The sequence below is a fragment of the Dendrobium catenatum genome, unplaced genomic scaffold (assembly GCF_001605985.2).
Source record: "Dendrobium catenatum unplaced genomic scaffold, ASM160598v2 fragScaff_scaffold_1344, whole genome shotgun sequence".
In the NCBI taxonomy this organism is placed as follows: Eukaryota; Viridiplantae; Streptophyta; class Magnoliopsida; order Asparagales; family Orchidaceae; genus Dendrobium; species Dendrobium catenatum.
The window spans coordinates 736,544-757,401 of record NW_021319806.1 but is presented as its reverse complement, the minus strand read 5'-3'; the positions used below and the strand labels follow the sequence as shown (position 1 = coordinate 757,401).

The window sequence follows — 20,858 nt, the reverse complement described above, 5'->3', positions numbered from 1 at the left end:
AAATAAATTAAACTATTCTTAAGATTCTCAAATTAGCGAAAATTAATATATTTATTATTTTTAGCTATTAAAAAGCAAAACAAAAAAGTTACAAATAGGTCGATGCTATAATTTTTTAAACCGGATAAAATGTTTTGGCCTATGAAGATTAATGCAAAATATCTCATTCTTCAAAAGGAGAAAAATAAAAGTAAAAAATATGAAAAGGCTTAGCTTCTAAAAGAGTAATACTTTAATTCTCATACCGTTCGTAAAATTGGTTACATATTGTACTATTTCTACTAATATTAGAGCACATTGCAGAATTTTGTTTGTAGTGGTCCGACAGTTTGCACGAAATGAACAAAATCAAGTTTAATTCAATTAAAATTGAAATGTTATAAAAATTTCAATTAATTAAATATAAATTTTAATATTGTTGCATTCTGAATTATTCATGGAAATTAAGTTCAATTAATAGTTTGAACCTTCCAAATGCGTTTCGGGCCTTCGTTTTGATCCCATTTGGAGTTGGGTTGAGTTGAATTTGATATTCTTGGCTTTGTCTTTTCGAGACGTTCAATTCGACTGTAAGTTTACTGAAATAAAAGTTTGAATGGTCCCAGATTTAATCTCGGAAGTATCTCGGAAGTTTCCAACTTGATTTTACCTCCGTGCCCGGTCAAGATAATTTTTTGATGATATATCAAATATAATACTTAAATTAATTAAAATTTTCTAACTAAAATTAATATCATTCAAACTCTGATTTTAATAAACTTGCAGTCACAATAAATATTCAGAAGAGATAAATCCAACAACATCAAAGATATCCTAATGTGCATCCAAATGAACATAAATCAAACTCTCATAGTTGAAAACTAATGAATATATCTGAGAAATCAAATAATCTCTAAATATTTTATACTTGTAATAAAAACAAGCATCTCAAATAGAAGAACCCAATGAATCCAAGATTACTTAATTTTGATCTCATTAAGGTACATAATGCCTAAAGAATGATCCATAATCAGGAGGTCGATACAAATAGTTTGATATGATGTTCAGGATTTTAGCAAAAAAGATCAAAATATCACTTTCACAATCTATAAATATGAACTGGTCCCAATTCCCTTCCCCTGGTTCGCTGAGCTTTCTTGGGGTCTTGAATACTGGCGTCAAGTTCTGTGTTGAATGCTTTGGGAGTAGTTACCTCAACAATTTCAAGTCTCTGAGCTTTCTCTATCAGCCATTAATGGATTTGTTCACTGTTATTTCAAGTCTTATTATCTCTTCCTTCTGTTTATTCCCACTACGATTAAACTAACCACCTAATTAAGTTCATATTAATCCTGGATCCAAAGATTCCTCTGTCTCAAATGGATTCAATACTCGTCGAGTTCTTCAACACAATCCATCCTGTTTATCAGTACAGTTGGTCCAGATAAATAACAATTTGTGACCACCTAATTACATGAGACAGTGAAGCCTTGTTCACATTTAACTTTAATCAAAGACATTTTATCCATTCAACCACAGTATCAACACATACTTCAAGGCAAACAATTTACCTGAAGGATGTCCTTATCCTGCTACCTCTCACAGCTGTATTATACAAACATTCCTCCATAAGACAGTTTCTACCTACCTTTCCATGGAATAGATGCAGTGGACTATATTCCGCTAACATCTTCCTATGTGCTGACAACACTCAGCATTGCTTGCTGACAACCATTAAACCTCGGGGGTCATCCATCTCCACAAAGATACAATTGAGGTACTATTAAGAGAGATCACAACAAAGATGTATCACACTAGTTACATCATCAAACGAGTATAAAAAATCTCTGTCATCCACCACATGCTATGTTTCGTTGTCATTCATGACATCTCCCACATGGAAAACATTCATGGATCATCAGATGCAACAATAATGCTTAAATAATTCTTCATTAAGGCTGCAACGTCACTAAGTCCATTATAAGGAGTTTTTGCTTGTTTGCATGAATGAAGACATGGATGTAAAGCTGTCACTCGCATGTATGCCATGGAAAGGGACAGAGTACCAGCTTTAGAATTTCTCTATTATGCATCTCGCATCATTAAAAGGCAAAAATGCCGTGAATAGCATGTTACTTATAAGCGTGTACACTTCAGCTAAGTTTGTAAGGATTGAAAGATAACAGACCCACCACGGGTTGTCTTGGTGGTGAAGAACTGGCTGGCCATAGGTCAGGTACCGAGTTCGAATCCCATGACAATTCGTGAAAAGCCTTAAGTGTTGGCCCGGATGAGTATGGGGTGGGTTGTCCGCTAGGTCGACCGGGGAGATTAGTGGCCGAAGGCCGATACTCCCTGTCTCAAAAAAAAAAAAAGATAACAGATGGTCTTGTCAAGATTAGATATAAAAAAAGCTTTTGAGAATATGAATAGGTATCCATTTCGCAAAGACTCCGTTGAAAAGACTTCCTCTTTTTATCTGTCAAATGGTGTTCCATTCTGGGTGGATATGGAGAAATCAAAGTCTGGTTTAACTCCTCTAATGGATAGAGAAACTATTACGTTCAGTCACCAAATGCCGTCCAAAGGCGATCAGGATGCGGCACATCACCATTTTGTTGTGTACTACTATGTACCGCTATGTATCGGGTGGCATGATGTATCCTGATTCGTCTCCGAACGGTCCAGTGACTGCACATAACAATTTCTCCTTCACTACTATGGATGCTTTTCCTATTTACTAGATATGAGATCAACAATGGCGGTTATTCCCCATTCTTAATAACCATCAATCCATAAGCAACTTCATGCATCGGAATGACCTTATTATGGGATTTTGCTAATGATATGACTATTCACACTCTGAACTTTGTTAAAAAAAAAGTCCAATGTTACTGAACAACTCATGTTTCGATTTGTTCCTTATGAAAATGTGCTAAACTTGAAAATATATTTTGAGCTTATCTTTTAAAAAAGCCAAACACAATTAGATTGTACTTGGATCATTTACTACATCTCAAGAGTATAATGGGAGAGATATTATGACTGAGACTATGATGCAATTTATTAATTTTTTTTTTTTTCAATCTACATGTCAAGAGGGAGCTGAGAGATGATGGTTGGGGGCAGCAACCAGAAGTTTGGGCGAAAGTTGAACTCATTCATATTATTATTATATAATTTAATATAATAATAATAATAAAAGCAAGCAAACAATATGTACCACAACAGAAGAAGACCGTAGGTAACCCGGGGTTGATTCGGTCCCTCAAAGTCATTGCCCGTCGAATTGATCTAGTCGAGTGGATAGAAGACTTGATCAATTCGCTCCCCCAAAGTCCTTGCCATTGATTTGATCCGACTAAGCCAATCCAAAAGGACAAGTGCCCTCCCTAACCTCCCATCACGATGAGGGGACGTCGAGAGACTGCTGAAATTTTGAACGAAACAAATAACCCTCCACATAATTAATTTCAATAAAAATTGTCATTTTAAATGATAAAAAATGTAAAAAAGAAAAATCATTTAAAAATAATAATAATAAATTGGTTTATGGAAATAAACACTGTCAATAATTTTTCTATCGTCATTTGTCTTCATATATTATATTTAACTTATCAAGATGAGATTGTCCACGGCTAATGAAATAGTTGGCATTTTTTTTAAATCATTGTAAAGTACAAAAAACTTGGAATTTCAAGTGGCATTGCACAATACATGCATATGTATTGTTGAAATTTGTCATACATACATATGAATAAATGTTTAAATTCAAAATATAATGAATTGAATGACATGACTTAATAACTCCTAAAGATATCAAGAGCCAATATGATTCATAACCCGGAGTGACACAAATGCATAGTGAAAGCTTAAAATACATGAAAATGATTCAATAACATCTCACTATACTTAACATCACTCAATATGTATAAATCTCAAATAAAATATAGTGTAGTATAGTTACATAAAATCTAGAGTCCGAAATGATGATGAATATTATGAACATGATACTCCATATTAGCATTCTCATGCTTTAAACAATTTTTTTGTGACAAAATGGGTAACTTGGTTCTCACAAATCATTTTCATAATAGTTGTGATAGCACCTCCAATATTATTTATGAATCCTTGAAAGATACATGAGATCTCAATCGTCAAGTTAATAATGGTGTTGGTTCCTTTGATGCTTACTTTCAACAAGAGGATTTGGCAATCAAACACAGAGTTCCTTTAAAAAAGGATTGAGGTAATGATGGCAACAACTTCTCAAAGAAGAATGGCCTTCGATATAGAGTTGTATAGCTTGAAGGCCTAGTGCTATTACACAGCCAATTCAGCCCCTCTATTTTCATCAGTATCAATTCCATGATATTTTGTTTTCCATCTTCTTGTTCTCTTTCTTGAAGTTATCCTCAACTTTATTACTAAAAAGGAGTGATTGTCAAGCAGACTATTTTGAGAATTTTAAACCTAACCAAGCAATTGAAAATATCATGATTTGGAGCAATATTGTACATTCATTGTTTAATGGGTTGATTAAATTTTATTTATTTGTTCTTTTAACTATCTTTGATTCTAGTTGGTGCGTTCATTTATTTGTTCAAATTTTGACAGCCTTCAAACGTTCCCTCTCTGTGAGAGGTTGGGAGGCACTTGCCTTTAGTTTCCACCCGCCAGGATCTAAGATACGACTGTGCAGGGCTTTCCATTGAACATCTTTGCCCGAATCTAAAGATACAAAGATGCATGTCTTCAAATTAAAAGATCTTTCTTCCCAGACCAAAGATCGATGGCACGTGGGCTACAAATTTGTGCATGCTGGTCGGATATAAGATCGACTGTGCAGGGACTTCAAAATCGACGATTACCGGTTGCTCTCTCTTTTTCACTCTTTATTATTATTATCACATATAACATACTAATGTATACATAAATATATATATTTTTAAACTTGTAATTGGATCAAATTGATCTGATTAGATTGGCTCGGGTTGAATTAGAGCGGAGACATGCAGGGTTTGATTGGGATCGGGTCTTCCTCTTGTGGCACAAAGAGATCGGGAGACAGGAGGAGGCTAGGTCTGGCACTGGAGTTGGGAACGGAGGGTCGGGTCTGCGGGTTGATGTGAATGGGATTCGGGGTTGGATCAGGCTAGAGAGACGGAGCCGCGGTCGTGCGAGCAGTCGGGTTTGCGTAAAGGAGACGCGTGGATTGGATCGATCAACGTTGGCTTTGACTACAGTCATACGAAGATCGAGCAAGAGGGGCTTGGGTGGCTTTGACATGTAGCGTGATCGAAGAAGTCCACCGCCTTCGGCTTCGGCTAGGGTCCTTCGTGCTTGCAGCTGAGGGAGATGGGGAAAACAAGAGAGATTTCTACGCATAAGTGTTCAGATGAGAAGGAGAGAGGTTCATCTGAGTGGGGTAGTGGGAACGGTTGCTGGAACCGTGAGGTAGTTAGAGGTCAACACACTCCTGATCATTTTGTGCTTAGTATTGTTCTGCTCATTTCAAATAAATTGACATGTGCAAAATTAACTGTCGAAATTTCAATATAAACCTGTCTAAACATTTTCGGGTGAAAATATCTATGACATAATAAAAGTTATATGGTAAAAGTTTACTAAAATAAGATATTATATTTTTATCAATTTTAGGAAAGAAAAAAGAGAACTCAAAATTATCGAAACAAAAGTATATTTAAGGTTACCTATCATTTTCAAAGCAACTTTTTGCAACTAGAGCAATGAAAAATACCGATCCAAAGCCCGCTTTCTCTCTCCTCTTTCCCCTTCTCACTTCTCTCACTTGACATGAAAAGTAGAATGGGGAGGGAATGGTAGAATGTGGATTTTGTATAAATGGCTTTGGTTTATTAAAAAAATATTTTTTGTGATATAACGCTATGCTCCCCAACGTCGCTACGCTCACTCAAACCCTTGTAAACCCAAGAGCTATGTATCACAGCACTTCACAACCCCAACGCCGTAGTGCTCACTTAACCAAAATTTCAAATTTACAGGTATTTCAGTGAAATTAAATTTGAGGCAATTACAAAGAGATTAGAAGAGAAGTGCATGACAATGAGAGGCTTGGGGGTGGCGCATCGATGACAACACCAATGAGAGGCTCGAATTGGCAAAATTAGTGAAAGAGAATAAAAGGAGAATAAAAGTTAGGTTGTTTAATTTATTGAGGTAACCAATTAATTACAAGAAAAAACTCACCAACTAAAAGTTAGTGAAAAATCCATAGGTAAGTAAATGTTCACCATTGAGTCTATTTTCCTTGAAGCCCTATGTCAATAATCGGCTAATTATTTTGACAGAATACACTCATCAATATTTTTATAATTTCTCGTAGTGTTATGTCATCCTCAAATTGAAAAATACTTTCATTAGATATCTTTATTCGCCACGACTGGCTTCTCATGCATTTATCATAGAGACTTCATAACTCCAGATGAAGTCCACTTGTATCGTATATTGAAGGCCCCGTTCTTCCTGCAAGACAAGCATATAATTCTCAACATATGTCTATCAAGAAGATTCCAATTCTGGACTCATTACAACTGGGATTTATCTAAAAGAAAGGTGGGTGTATTTCTTTTAAAATAAAGCTAATCCTTGACCTACATCTTCTAATAATTGACGTCCTTTCCATCAAACCCTTCCATATTTAAATGCCATAACTCAAGCTTTTCCCTCAAACTCCAAAGCCAAAGTTTGATAACAAATACTAGAGAAAAGCTGCTTGAAAGATAAATGATGAACACGAGAAAGGATCAAGCAATGGCGCTTATTCATACCTTCTACCTTATATTGTTTTATGAACTCATTCATCTAATTTTGTTCAAGATACATGTGTCATCATCTTAAAACAGCTAAAATTAATCACCATATAATAAGAGAATTCTTCTTGATGTCTTTAGAGTGAGTCCAGTTGAAGTGTGATCAAAAGAAAACAAATCAACATCAAGGTTTTGTCATTTTGTGGATGGAAAAGGAGACAAAGCAGTAAAAAGTCCTAATATTTTTCTCCTTATCTCTACACCACGCCCGGGTTGGGGGTGGGAAACATGGATAGCTTTATACATTCTATTGTTTTATGAACTCATTCATCGCATTTTGTTCAAATGCGTGTGCTAGATCTTAAAACCACTAAATTTCAATCCTTGATAATAAGAGAATTCTTCTTGATGTCTTTGGAGTGCATCAAATTGAAGCACAATCAAAAGAAATAAATTAACATTAAGGTTTTGTAGATGGGAATGATGAAGACAAAACAAAACTGACTAGTATGAATATGAAACCCCTAGAAACAAAACTTTGCCTAAAACAGCCCCATTAACAGCCCTTTTCAACATCATTTCCACTGCTCGAGAATTTAAATTTCAAGATTAGATCTACTCCAAGCTTCAAGTCAAAGTACAAAGATGGTTATTCTTTCCAATGAAGAACAATAATTACAATTGAAACAACACAAATAGCAATTAAATGGTCACAAATAGCAAGAAGAATAACAGTTATCTTACTTGATATTGCTCGATAAATCCAAGAAGATCAACCTTCTTCAAGATGAAAGAAGAAGCCCAAACATACTAAATACCTGCGCACAGCAATTAAAAGGAAATAATGCACTGTTGTTTTCTGTTGGTACTCGAACGAGATGATGATGCTTTGTGAATACTCTCCATGGCACACTCTCATTTATTCATTACTCCAGGCAAGAGAAACCAGTACCCCATAACTAAGTATCCCTGAAGCTTTGCAAGGAAGCCCACAAGAATGACTTCAAAGTTGAAAAACAAGTTAGGATAATGAAGAATGCGCTGCCCGGAATTATTAAAGCGCCAGTTTTGCACATTATACCGCAACATGGAACCCATTGACACGAATTGTTCAATTTCCTTTAAATTTCCATAAGAGACGCTCCACCAGCACCACCGGCTTCTTGGAATAGATCAAGTTGATGACTTAGGAGTACATATTGAAGCACAAATCATCCACACAGATTTTGTAAATGGGAAAGATCTGGAATAAAAAAAGGAGAATATGAAAGCACCTGAACCAAAATGTTGTTTAAAAAAGCTCTATTAACAGCACTTTTTAGCATTATATCCACTCCAAGTACGTGTCAAAGCAAGGTAACTATGCTTTTCAAGGAAAAACAATAATTACAGAGGCTGCAGACCTGTGTGAAATAGAAACAGGTAACAAGATTCTTAAGAGTTTTGCCAGAACTGGATCAGGCTTCAGTCGCCAAACTCTACTTTTGCTAAGTTAGTTAAGAATAATTCCTCCTGATGGAGGGGAACTTTAAATAGGATTTGTCACAGGGAAAGTGTACTTTCCCAAGGGATGAAGAAACTGAAGAAGCCATCATGAACTGAAGAGGTACCCCTAATGTGCTTCATAGAAGGATATCAAAAGAGTTCAGGAACTAGCAGACAAGATCAATGAAAGTAGAATCAGAAATCAAAAACCTTAAACCTAACCAAGTTTCGCCTTCTAGCCTCTCTTCAAAACTGCAGAGACCAGCGGATTCAAAAAAGTAAGAGCCCAGAATCAGAGAATCATCTACAAAATCATAGTATTCAAGCAATAAAGATAAATCATAGCATTCATGCAATCAAGAAAAATCAACTAAGCAGAAAAATAGAAGAATGGATTTTCACACTTTTTACTACAAAGATCCAACCTTCATTAGAAAAGAGACTCAGGTACCAAGAAGTTTTCAAGAACAAGCAAAAAAGTCAGACAATGCCCATATTCAACAAACTCAAGATCCAAATTTCCCAAAGGCTAACCAAGACATTAAGCCATAAGTAGAAAGAAAATCAGGGAATGTTGAACAGGGTTGATGAAGAGGGCAATAAAGTAGGAAAACGAGAAGGGCAGGCAATAAAAGCGGACAAACAGGAATTTGTTATTTTCTAACGGAGAGCGTGGTTTTCAACACAACTTATATTACATTAAACCAAACTTAATGATTTTATAAAACGTACAATCTCCTCTCATCAGCCAATGTCAAATCGTCATGCTAACTCCCACCAGTGCATGTTTATCTAATCATAATCAATCATTGACACATAAAATATTACGAAATTGCAAAATGAAAGGATAAAGCTGACTAAAACTCTTTTTAAAACAAAACAAGCAATACATAAAATGACGAGCTCACAGTACTTGGAGCACTGCATTAGTTAACTAAATGCGTTATTTAAATTCAATGACATGCTAATAGGAAGTTGATGCAATTTTAGCAAAACCAGAGAATGACACAAGAAATTTAGGAAAAAGAACACACATAAACTCTTTTCTTATTGAAAGAACTAAGAAGAAAAACGTAAAATACAGTTGGATATTCAATTGGAGAAGAAGATCCGGCTCTCCCAAACCCCTAGCCATCAGCTAGAGCCCACTCAACCTAAGCAAAATTAATTTAAGCAAAATCAAGTATAATCTGAAATCACCCCATAGTTAGCCTTAAATAGGCTCCCTGAATTCTCCCCAAAATCAGCCTCCTTTCCCTAAATAATTCCATCTCATATTTGGATTCAAAGTATATTTCTTTCTCTAATTAAATCCCCCCAATAGTAATTAAAACTTTCATAAACAATTCTCCATTAATTCCTCTTTACATAATGAATATTAACTCTCCTGAGCTTTTCCTGAATAATTCCTCCTCAGATTTGAAATTCAAATAAGATTTCTTTCCATAATTAATTCCCTCCTAATTGTAATTAAAATTTTCCTAAATAATTCCCCTTGTCTCTCTTGCGACCTGCCCACCCTAGTGGGGCCCATCGGCTCAACCGCCAATCCATCACATGCACTATCAACTAGCTTGACTAGATGCTTGCCAAATTATACCAAATCAAACCAATCTGGTTCTATACCAGAGCAATGGTTCTAACTCATTAATAGAGTATCATTTCACGGTTCTGTTTAGTTTTATGAAAATTTGCAGATCTGAAACAATTTTAATAAAAAGCCAATTCATCACTTAACGCACGCTAACCATTACACAATAACTAATATGAGCTTATAACTAATTAATCTAAGGATTGGTAGGAATATTGATTTGGATCAAAAAGATGGATCAACTTACCAACACAGATCTCACATGATTAGAAGTTATAAGATCAGAGGTAACTCATTCAACTTAATGAGCATAAACAGTTGTATGTATTAACATTCACGTTTACGATAACATATCTGCTACAAGGAAAACAAAGAGAATAAAGGGAATTATGGGTCCCACCAGCTGATGCTTACTAGCAAGATCCCTTCGAGTGCTTAGAAGATTAGTTGAAGTACTTCTTATGAAGAAATTATTCTAAGCGGGAATAATGCAGATGTTAATGCAAAATAAAACAAGGCCGTAATATCGGGTATCTTGAGATCTAAGATTTACTACCACAAATTTCAACTGAAAAGAACAAATTCACACACACGAGGTCAAATTCACAGCCAAAAATTTCTAATATAGACAATTATTTACAACTTTAGATGAAAATTTCGAACACAAATCTCTTTTAGAAAATAATCATCATAAAGATTACAAACTCAATTGAATATCAAATCACAATGATACGTCTTGGTATCCAAAACAGCAAAATACTCCAAGAGATTCAATAAAAAAACAGATTTTTATTGATAAGAAAATCAATTACGAACAAAAACAATATACAATGGTCCTCTTTCAAGAGGAGGATCTTCTCTCCCAAACCCTAGACGCCACTAGGATCCCTAACACAAGAGAACTATAGCACAAAACAAATCTGCAAAAGAATAAAATAAACCCTACTATGGACTTAAAAAAGCTTCCTTCCTCCCTCCTAAATCGGCTTCCTTCCTAATATGTTTCCATCCTCAATTTGAAAATAATTCAATTAGGAAAGGATTTCCTAATTGATTTTCTCATAATATAATATTTAAATTCTCTGTTGGGCCCCAGCCACTTAGCTGACTCCCCCTCTCTGTCCGTCAACCCCAACTAGGCAGCAATTTGTTGGATTAGCCGATTCAATGGCTCCTAGGTCCGCTTGGTGCGGACCCCTGCAGCTTTCACCGTATTAATACTCCCCCCAAAAGTCCCAACTTGTCCTCAAGGTGGAATATAGGGAATTGTTGCTACATAGTATGGTAGGACTACCATGTGGCTCATGCTCCGGTAGGCTCTTCACCTAATCAACACTTCTTTGCTGCCCGTTACTCTCGGTCGCACTCCTTCGACATTCAGTGGTTCCAACAACACTTTGATGTCCTATGTCAAGGTCAAGGGAAGTGTCCAGGAAGGAATATGCTCTCCTATCACTCGCCGCAACTAGGACACATAAAATACGAGATAAATGGTTGACGATAATGGTAACTGTAGGCGATAAGCCACGCCCCTATTCGCTCCATTATCTCGTAGGGATCAAAATATTGGGGGCATAACTTATCATTTCGTCTGCATGCCAGGGTTTTCTGTCTGTAGGGTTGAAGCTTTAAGTAAACCTTGTCCCACACCTCGAACTGTATGTCTCACTTATGTGCATATGCCTTCTTTTTCATAATTAGTTGAGCTCTCAACAAATGTCCCAACAGCTCCCCCAAGATCCTATCTCTGTCCTCCAAGTATTGTTCTACTGAAGCCACTGGTGTGCCACCTTGCCCATAGTATCAAGCAAGTCGGATCTCGTTTGTATAACACTTTGAACGATGTTTTCTGCGATGTTGAATGATAAGACGTGTTATACCAATATTCTGCCCAAGCCAACCATTTGGCCCACAACTTGGGTATATCTGATATAAAGCACCACAGATAGGTATCCACACTACGATTGACTACCTTTGTCTATCCGTCCGTCTGAGAATGATAAGCAGTGCTTCTTTTCAAGACAGTTTCCTGTATTTTGAACAATTCCTTCTGAAACTGGCTTAGGAAGATCTTGTCCCTATATTATATAATTGATTCTGGCATTCCATAAAGTCTCACTACTTCCCTCATAAAAATTGTTGGTACTAATAATAATGTTGTATAGGGGTGGTGATGGGGGATGAAATGAGCATATTTACTCAATCAGTCCGCTACCACTAACATCGTCATGTAACCTTCTGATTTAGGAAGCCCTTCTATGAATCCCACACTCTTTCTGTCAGAGCTAACCACTGGAGGAGCCCTCCTGGAGACATAGCTAAATACTTGTACCTCTTGCATATATCATAGCTAGCCATCATTTTTTCAACATCCTTCTGCAACCCTTCTAAATACATCTCGACAAATAACCGGCGATATGTCTTTTGGGCCCCTAAATGCCCCCATGGTTACCATATGGAACTCCTGTAATAAGCTGGGAATGTAAGAAAAGGTCTTTGGAAGCACAAATCGCCCTTCATGAAGCAACTTCAATCCCACTACTGAATATTCTGGATAACTGTCCTTATTTCCTGCATCTCCTCCCTAATGTTTTCAGGCCTGCATTCTGTTCACTCTCTCTCCTCAGTGCCTCCTAGTCAACCACCCAGGGCACAGGCAATGCGATATGGGGTTCCCCCATGCACCTGGATAACCCATCTGCTGCTTTGTTCTCCTCTCCGGGTCGATATTGAATTTCAAAGTCATAACCCACTAACTTGGAAAGCCAGCTTTGATGCTCCTCACTAACCATTCTCTGTTCCAACAAATACTTAAAACTTTTCTGGTAAGACCTAATGATGAAATATCTTCCGAGGAGATACGGTCGCCATTTCTGAATGACTAACACAATCGCCATCAACTCCCACTCGTAAACTGACTTGGGCTTGGCCCAAGCCGTTAACACCTGATTGAAAAAGGCCACAAGCCTTTGGTTCTGCATAAGTATTGCTTCTAGCCCAAAACCCGATGTGTCTATCTCCACCAGAAAAGACTGTCTAAAATCCGGAAGTGCTAAGACCTAGGAATCATTTAAACTCCTTTAGATTCTTGGGTATGGGCCATCTGAGAATAGCCTCAATCTTATTCTGGTCAACAGCAACTCCTTCCTGAGAAATCACATGCCCTAAGTACTCCACTCTAGACTGGGTAAAAGAGCACTTCTTCTTATTAGCAAATAGGAGTGCTCCCTTAAGGTCGACAGCACAACTCCCAGGTGCTCCAAGTGCTCCCCCTCGGATTTGCTATAAACAAATATGTCGTTAAAAAAAAAACAACACAAACCTACACAAGTAGGGCTAGAAAAGCTTGTTCATCAGGGATTGGAAGGTGGCGGTATGTTAATGAAGCCAAACGGCATCACCAAAAACTCATAATGTCCTTCATGCGTCCTAAAAGCTGTATTGTGGGTGTCTCCGAGTCGCATTCTAATACGGTGATATCAAAATTTCAATCGATCTTAGAAAATATCACAGATCCATGTAATTCATCTAATAGTTTATCGATGACAGGAATGGGAAACCTATCTGGTATCGTCTCCCTACTTAAAGCACGATAGTCTACGCAAAATCTCCAACTCCTATCTTTCTTCACCAACAATACCGAACTTGAAAAAGGGCTCATGCTAGGCTTGATGATTTCAGCTTCAACCATCTCCCTAATCAGCTTTTCAATCTCATCCTTCTGAATCTGGGGTATCGGTAGGGTCGTATGTTATTTGGGGGGCTCCCTAAACTGCTAAAGCAAAGGTTGGACGATGTCTGGAATGTCTTCTTCACACTCGGTTCCTGCTCCCTCCAAACTCTAAAGCTCTACCAAGAATCCACCTCCTTTCCCTTGAAGGGTACACACCAAGGTTGTCAATGAAACCATAGCCTTAGATAAGCTTGGGTCTCCTTTAATTACCAACCACCCTTCTTCCCCCAACTAAATCTTCATAGCTAAAGCCTTCCAATTCACCTTGGTCTCCCCTAAGGTCTATAGTCATTTCATGCCCAAAATCAAGTCAATACTTCCCAACTCTAATGTAAGGAAATCCTCCCTAATGTGGATCCCTTGCAGTTCTACCACCAAACCCTAACATATCCCTCTACTTCTCTCTACTTTTCTCGCACCCATCATTACTCCAAACCTTCTTGTGTCTACCAATTTCAACCCTAGTTTGTCTACCACTTGGTTCGAAATGAAGTTGTGGGTAGCCCCACTATCCATTAGGATTGACACTGTCTTTTCTCCTATATGCCCCCTTACCTTCATAGTGTGATTCGGGGTGAATCCCACCACAGAGTTTGATGAAACTTTCACCACCTCCAAATGCACGGGCTCTTTCTCTTCTTCCTCCTTTAATTCCTTTTCCTCATCCACCTCTTCTCCATCATACACAATGAGAACTTGCAATAAGGGCTATCAAAATCGGGTCACAGGTTGGGTTCGGGTCCAACTCGAAATTGACCCGACACTGTTCGACCCGACCCGAACCCAACCCATTTTTGCAAACAAGCCGGTTTTCTGAACTCGAACCTGACCTGCTTCTAGTCGTTTAACTAAAAAAATTTTATTTAATTTGATTTATTAAAACTAAATTAAATTAAGGTTACATTTACTTCAAGCATTTTAAAATAAACCAAGCTTTAATTTAAATTGGGCAACATTGTTTATGATTATTTTTAAATAGCATTTACTATTTCATAACAATCTTTTAAAATTCTCTTCATTTAATTAAAAATGGGTCAAACCGTTTTGGGTTTTCGGGTCAACCTGAACCCGACCCAGTTTTACAAACGGGTCGAAATCCTTAACCCGAACCCAACCCGTTTAGGGTTCGGGTTGACCCAAACCCAAATTTTCAAGTCGGGTTTTGGTCGGATTTTTGGGTCAGGTCAAATATTGACACCCCTACCTATAATGTAAGATTTTTACACCTATGTCCTGGTGTAAATTTTCGTCGCATCTGAAACATAGCCCTTTAGCTCTCTTGCCTTGTAATTCCGTGTCAGTCAACCTCTTGAAATCTCCTCTTAGTCAGGCCCCCAAATTGCCCTACTTTGGTGTCTCCCTTTTAATTGGTACAATCTGCATTCTGGGTGATGGGAAAGTAGTCGCCGTGCGGTAAGAACCTCCTCCACTACCCCCTTTACTATTCTTTTGAAGTGACTTCTTGTTCTCAAATCTCAATCATCTGTGCCAACTCCATCGCCTCTCCCAGATCACGAGATCTTGCACCCATGCTACTGCTCTCAACTCTGATTTAAGGTCTTTCATGAAGTTGATTTCCAACAATGCCTCTGATAACATTCCTACCCATCCTGACAATAGCTCAAATCTTTCCCGATACTCCATCCCAGTGCCAACCAATGTCAAGGCAAAGAATTGCTCATAGTAATCCCCATCATGTTGGGCTTCAAAGCGCTCCAACAAGCATTCCTTGAACTCATCCCACAAACGGATTGGGTACCTCACCTCTCACCATTGGTACCATGTCAGTGCCTTCTCTTCCAAATATAGAGTGGCGGCCAGCAGTCTCTCATCTTCTGTCAATCCGTTCACTGTAAAATATATCTCCATCATATATATCTATCCATGTGTGTCATCCCTTCAAATACCGGCATTTTCAACTTTCTAATTTTATGATCCTCTCTGCCCCAATGTCCCCTTCCGCCTCCCATGCCTCACATGGCGCGAGCATAGAGGTCCCTCCACGGTTCCCTCTCATCCCTCCATTCATATCCCCTCCTTCCTCCAAATTCAGCCCGCTTGATCTATTCTTCCCATTCCCTCATTTCTACATACTCCCTACCCATCCCTATTCTCGGAATAGGCTCCCAGTGAGGTATTTCCTCCTCATCTCCTAAAATTTCTACCTCCCCGACTTTCCTCGACATGTCATGTTCCTGATTTCTTCCCAATCCCGGCGATACCGTTTTAGTATGAAACTCAAACATCCGCTTCATCATCCTCTCCATGTTCCCGAATCTTCCATCAATCACCGATATGCGTTCATTCATTGATCCCACATCCGCTCATAGTTGCCCTAATTCCCCCTCCAGCCTTTTTCCAATGCTCAACTCTTTTTCAGGCCATTGGTACCTGGATCAAGGTTCTCTCAACGATAGAAAGCAACTTTGACATGGCTCTGGACTCCAAACAGCAGAATTCAGCGGACGACAAGGAAGATTGCTGCATAAATCAGCAACAAAAATCCTAGATTTCAGTCCAAGCAGCAAAATTCAGCAGACAACAAGGAAGATCGCTGCAAAAATCAACAAGGGCCCAATTTTAGGACCAAAGCAGAATTCAGCGAATGAGAAGGAAAAGTGTAGCAAAAATCAACAACAAAACCCAAATTTTGGTCCATAAACGCGCTCTGATACCAATTTGATATGACTTGGTATCCAAAACAGCAAAATACTCCAAGAGATTCAGCAAAAAATAGACTTTTATTGATAAGAAAATCAATTATGAACAATAGAAAAATACAATGGTCCTCTGTCAAGAGGACATTCTCTCTCAAATCCTAGATGCCGCTAGGATCCCTCACACAAGAAAACTACTATACTCCAAACAAAATCTGCATAAGAATAAAATGAACCCTACTATGGACTTAAATAAGCTTCCTTCCTCCCTCTTAAATCAGTCTCCTTCCTCCCTCTTAAATCAGCCTCCTTCCTAATATGTTTCCCTCCTCAATTTGAAAATAATTCAATTAGAAAAGGATTTTCCAATTGATTTTCTCCTAATATAATTTTTTAATTCTTTGCTAGGCCTCACCCCCTTAGTCAACTCCCCCTCTCTGTCTGTCGGCCCCACCTTGGCCGCAATTTGCTGGACCGACCAGTCAGTTACTTCCGAGTCCACTTGGCGCGGACCCCTGTTGCTTCCGCCGTATCGCACAACTGAAAATTCCTTTTGTACCAAATTTAACAAAATTCAATCATGCAATTAAACCAATTGTTAAATATTTAAGAATAAGAAAGATAAAAGATCATCAAATAGAAGATTTAGGCCTCATGCTAACACAAGGTGATTTCATCCATCGAAAATATAATTCAATCAAAATAGGAAATTATGGTAAGATGATTTGTACATGTGATGTGAAACATAATTGCATGGATGAATTGCTTAAAGGAAATTTGCACGCTTAATATTCCAAAGGGAAAGACAAAGGCGGAGCTCCGGCGTAGTCACTTTGGTGTTGGGGAAGAAGTGGGCAGCAACACAAGGTTTGGGAACCTCCTAGACAGCAATCGGAGACCCTCTGGACAACAAAACAGCCGTAGGAAAACTGCTAGGATGGTTGGACAGCAACTAAAAATGTTTGGATGGTCACTAGGAAAGCCTGGCCAGCAATTTTGATCCTTGAAGAACTTTTGGACAGCAGCCTTTGAGGTTAGAAACGTCTTGGACAACACTTGAGGGATTTCTGGTCAGCAAACAGGAGCAGATCTGACAGCACTATGGCTGGTCGGAGTTTCCAGGATAGCAGTTTCTTAGTGGAAAATTGCTGGACAGCAATTTAGAGCAGGTCTTAGGAGCTATTTTGAATTTTGAATCCCCAAATAACGTAGAAAGGAGGGAAATTCATTCCTTAATGAGGGTTTGATTGAAGCAATTAGTGGGAGGTGATTTAATGAGGCAAGAGAGAGAGAGAGAGGGGGGGAAGGAGTCGGCCAAGGAGAGAGGAGAGAGGAGAGAGAGAGGGGTTAGGCATTAAGGAGGTGGGCCCAAGAAATTAAGGTGATTGGGGACAAAAATTTGAAATTAATTTCAGATTTATGTTGATTGAGGACTCTCCTAAATTAGAGGGGGGTTATTTAAGAGAGGATTTAAATTCAAATCTTTGAATTTTGAATTTTAAATCTCCTCCTAAATTGGTGGGCTAAATTAGGAAATATTTTATGATGGAATTGAATTCAGATTTTGGGAGCTATGAGGGGAAAGGGGCTAGTGATTGTGGTGGTGCCTAGGGGACGGCGGGTGGGGAAGTTGGGTGCTGGCGGTTGGGAAGAGGCTGGGGAATTCCCATCGGCTTGGAGGGTGGGTGGTGGGTGGTGGGTGGCGAGATGTGGGGAAGGGGTTGGGTGAAGGAATCGACGGAGAGGAAGGTTGAAGTGGCCGGCGGCTAAGGGGCTTTGGGTGGGGAGGCCGGCGGGTGGGGAATTTGGGGAGGTGGAGCTGGCGGGTGTAAGGAGATGGGGAAGGGGAAAACAAATGCCAGGAGAAATAAGAGAAAAAAATTGAAAAATCTAAGGAGCTACAAACCTCAAGTATCACCTCCTCAAGAACTCACAAAGAGACCTTGGGAATCTCGGAACTCACAAAGGGATCCTCCACCTTAAGAACTCACAAAGAGATCTTGGGAATCTAAGAACTCACAAAGAGATCATTCTCCTCTCATAAACTCACTAAGAGATCAAACAAGTAGAATAAACTTTCATTAACCATTCATCATCTCATTACACAAGAAAGGACATCTATATATAGGCCTAAGAAACTAAAACAAGACACATATGCCCCTATGGCTTACATAGGACGATCCTCTTAAGTGAGGGTAAAAACGGAAAATTTATAATAAAAAAAAAAATTACAAATAAAATATAAGATAATGTGGGATGATGACAGCCGTTGATCTTCAGCTCCTCAGATAGACATGGACGGTTGGATGTCCGCATCAACATGCCTAAGGTACTCTTATTTATAATCATAAAACTTTTCCTCAAATAACAAAATCGCAAGGTAGACTTTGCAGTTCAATAACACTCGCGAATACAAACAGCAAAGATGATAGGCAAGCTCATTATGGAAAATTAAAAATTATGCATGAACGATACAAACAAGAAAGTTCATGTATAAATGTGATAAGATTGCGGCAGAAGCCAAAGGTCAGATGTGGATAAGATCATGACTTGAAAGCATATGTAAGGCTACAAGGATGGGATCGCATCTAAAGGCACTAAAGGATTGCATAACCAATTGTTCTGAAGTCGTAGAATGTGTGATTGCTATTATGAAGTTGCAATCACGAAATTACAACATAAAGAATTACAAACAAAAAAACAATTCAAGATTAATTTTCCCGGCTTGAAAAAATTTGTTCTGACAAATCGTTCAATTGATATTTACTACCCAGATATGAATCATTGCATGTATACTTTCTTTACCATGATTATGTCTAAAATATTATCTATGATCAACATACAAATTTTAGAAGTATGTTGATGATATATTGAATATGAATTCCAAAATAGAAAGAAATGAGAGAATAATCTTAACTATTAGTTGACGGTTCATGATATAAAGTCAAATAAAATAGATTTGATGATTGGCCTAATAACAGAATTTCCAGGAATTTCTAATTTACAGTTATTCATCCTAATGCTTTGGAAAATTTTATATTATCTCATCTTTCTAGCAATTAATTTATTAAAGGATATTGTAGAACAATCATTTTTTCACCTTGAACGAATTCCTCATATCTCTTCCATGTCTTCAACAAACTCATAAAAGTAAGTTTCTTGCAAATAAATTAATCATTAAAAGTAAGTTTCTTGCAAATAAACTAAACCAAATCATGCAAAATGACTAATGAATAATGCAATGTGTTGTGATGCATGACAAAAATAATGCCAACCTACTAATATGCTTCATAATGAATATTAAGTAAAGACACTATAATTAAGTTTGCGAGGTGGAGATTATGAAAAAATTAATTAATTAATATTTCTTAGTTTCCATAAAATTTCTTGCAATAACATTGGTAAACCACACAAATGATGTGTTTACATGACAAACAATTCCTTTTAATAAAACTGACCTAAATAGCTTAAATATTTGTTGTGATGAATTATGCACTTATGTTGATGGGATTTTAATTTCTCCATAAATTTTTTTTATGAATTTATAAATCAAGAAGAATGAATCAAAAAATAATATTAATATTAGTTTGATTATTCATGAACGGGATACTAGTCATAGATAGTTTGTCAAGATTTGCATTAAATTGCTCAATTGATTAACTTAACAAGTTATCATTTGTTCAGGTTCAAAGTCAAGAATAGATTTGATTTTTATTAGAACAACATCAAGTTTTTATCCCACTACATGGGGTCGGCTATATGAATCATTTTTCTCCATTGTGCCCTATTAAAAGTTAAATTCTCATTTAAATCTAATAAGGAAAGATCATTCCTAATATTTTCTAACAAAGTCTTTTTAGGTCTACCCCTACCTTTCTTAACATAAGTCAAATCTAATACATCTACTTTCCTAACCGGGTCATCAAAAGGCCGTTGTTTTATGTGACAAATCATCTAACGCGATTTTTATTAGATGTTCAAATATAATTTCATGCTCAATTTTGATAGAAGATTCAAATTACGCTTATTCTTATTCTAATATAGGCTCATGTCCATCAACATATTCTAACATAGGTGCAGATTTAGATTCAATAATATCAAATGTGGATTTATATTGCAATTGTAAATAGTCTTTGACTTATATTCTTCATTAAGAGAATATGCATGAATTAAAGTTTATTTAATATAATCAAATTCAACCATATAAGATTCTTATATTGATGTAAGTTTTCTGATGATTTCTCCACTAAAATATTAATAATAACCGATATAGTCCTAATAAGAGAATAGATGTGATATTCCCCAACATCTGAAGCTATATATAAAACCTCGTGTAGTATTATTTGGTGAATTATAGTTTAAATCATCCTTAATTTTTCTAAAGACGAATAATACTTGGCTAGAAGTGATGCGGACATCCTACCATCCATGGCTATCCGAGGAGCTGAAGATCAACGGCTGTCATCGTCCCACGTTATCTTATATTTTATTTGTGATTTTTTAATTTTTATTATGAATTTTTTGTTTTTACCCTCACTTAAGAGAGTCGTCCTATGTAAGCCTTAGGGGCATATGTGTCTTGTTTTAGTTTCTTAGACCTATATATAGAGGCCCTTTCT

General features: G+C 37.3%; 1 long non-coding RNA gene across 1 annotated transcript; it reads right to left on the bottom strand.

Moving 5' to 3' along the window:
* Positions 1 to 1,916: 1,916 nt before the first annotated feature.
* On the bottom strand, positions 1,917 to 12,903 carry LOC110096877. The gene is made up of 3 exons (XR_003702439.1): positions 7,518 to 12,903; positions 3,203 to 3,409; positions 1,917 to 2,334 (listed from the first exon to the last, which is right to left on the bottom strand). It is a non-coding gene; the product is annotated as an uncharacterized LOC110096877 (long non-coding RNA).
* Positions 12,904 to 20,858: the final 7,955 nt, after the last annotated feature.